The sequence below is a fragment of the Orycteropus afer genome, unplaced genomic scaffold (assembly GCF_000298275.1).
Source record: "Orycteropus afer afer isolate SDZICR_OR568_19922 unplaced genomic scaffold, OryAfe1.0 scaffold01059, whole genome shotgun sequence".
Lineage (NCBI taxonomy): Eukaryota > Metazoa > Chordata > Mammalia > Tubulidentata > Orycteropodidae > Orycteropus > Orycteropus afer.
This window is the reverse complement of record NW_006922646.1, coordinates 176765-179174: the sequence shown is the minus strand read 5'-3', so window position 1 is coordinate 179174 and position 2410 is coordinate 176765.

The window sequence follows — 2410 nt, the reverse complement described above, 5'->3', positions numbered from 1 at the left end:
TTTTTTTTTTTTTTCCTCAATTTACTGACAGACTTGAATAAGAAATGGAAAGCATCTGAATAGATGTTAGGATAATTCTTTGATATTGGCTGAGAACAACCACAGGACAACTTTTGGTCCAAAAACTTTAGGAGAGATCTGGTGGCCTAGAGCCTAAAGCATTTGACTGTTAACCAGAAGGCAGGCAGTTCAAACTCACCTGCCACTCCACAGAAGGAAGACAGGGCAATCTACTTTCATAAAGATTTATGATTCAGAAACCCACAGGAGGTCACTATGAGTTGGAATTGACTCAATGGCAGAGAGTTTGGTGAGTCTAATCTTGGGTTCATTATAGTGACCCTGTAGAACAGAGCAGAACTACCCCATAGAGTTCTAAGACTGTAATCTGGACAGAAACAGATTGCCACTTCTTTATCAGGGGCAGCAGCTGGTGGGTTTGTAAGGCAGAACTTTTGCTTCCCAGATAAGCACTTAACCACTGAACCACCTAATTGACACAACAGCAGTAAGTTTGGTTTTGGAATCTTGAGTTATGCAGCTCTAGTAGTGCAAATCATTAACTGCTGTACTGCTAACAGAAACATTGGTGGTTCCAACCCACACAGTGGCTCCAACAAAAAGACTTGGCAATGTTCGTCCATAAAGATTTAAACAAGTTAGACAAAGTGCATTACTGTCAAGTGGATTCTGACTCACACCAACCCGAAAGGATTAAGTAGAACAGTTCCATAAAATTGATGATACTGTAACCTTGACAGAAACAGATTGTGGTATCTTTCTTCTCAGGAGCGCTGATGGTTTCAACCACCAATATTTTGGTGAACAGCCAAGAGTTTAACCACTGTGATACCAAAGCTCCTTTCCTTAAAGATTACTGTCAAGAAAGCCCAAGGGGAAGTTCTACTCTGTCACTGGGGGTCTCTATCAGTCGAAACAACTTGACTGTACCTAACAACAACAATAATAACATAGTTTTATTTTAATTTGTTCATTAAAGGTGTATTGAGGCATACATGACAAACACAAATGGCAGGTTATTTCTGTAAAACAATCAGATGATGATTATTTCCCAAGATGCTACTATTATGTACATGCTGATATGCAGATTAGGTAATCAGATTACAGTGTGGTTTAAGAGACAAAGCCCACAACTCCTACATACACACAAACACACAGACAAAACAAAAATCACCTGAATTAGAGCCAGGGATATGACAAAATGAAGAGCTGTCAGAGCCATATAAAGTCAAGTCCACCTAAGAAACTATATAAGTTCATCTAAGTATAAATTTATCAGGAATTAAATATATGACTCACGTTCCTCCAGTTCTGTGTGTATAACAAGATAAAAACTCTAATTTCAATCCATTTTCCCACCTTCAAATTTGCATATGGTGGGACAAAACACATAGGAGGGTACATAACTAGGTTTAGGAGACTCAGAAAGACTCCTCTGAAGACTCTAACCAGAAAACAAAGGAAAGACTCGGAAGCGCCAAATATAAGTCAGCATCAGGAAGCAAAATGAATTAGAGGGAGGGGAAAATGCAAGTGATTAAATAAGATGTTCAGACAGACAGTCTATGTGAAGTGGTTACCACAATACCTGTCAAACCATACAGCATGGTCTAGAGCCACTTTCCTAGGAGCTCTGGTAGCATAGTGCCTAAGGCACTTGACTGCTAACCAGTAGGCTGGTGGTTCAAATCCACCAGCCACTCCTCACAAGGAAGATGGGGCAATCTACTTCCATAGTGATGCTGCCTCAGAAACCCAAGGAGGATTCGCTATGAGTCGGGTCCAACTCGATGGCACATAACAACAACAACAACAACAACAACAGAGTCACTTTCCACTATTCCACCACTGCTAGAAAACAAAAAAAAAAAAAGCAAGCAAGAAAAAAATCTCCAAATTAGAGTCAGGGAAACAGCAAAATTAAATGAAATTTCCTTCAATGTAAATAGAATTTCAAGATAGGGCTAAACTAGGAAACAATACAGACAGAGACTTTTGGTTAATAAAATTAAAAGTAAAATGTTGCTGTCAACTCTATACTGACACCTATGAACCTTGGCAGGTCAGCGTAGAATCATGTTCCATTAGTTTTTTAATGGCTGATATTTCAGAAATAGATTGCTAGGTTTTTCTTTCTAGATGATTCTGGGTAGACTCGAACTTCCAAACTTCCATTCAGCAGCCAAGAGTGTTAACTGTTTGCATCACCCAGGGACTTCCTATTTTAAAAATAAGATTATAAATGTTAACTTTTGGTTTTTTGTTTTTGCAAATGAGGAGTGAGAAAACAAGTAAGAGTGATACAGAAGACGTGAAATTCTATCTTGAATCAATTCAGTTTGGGAGACTCTGAAACTTCCAGAGGCATATGTCTAACAGCCAGAAAGAT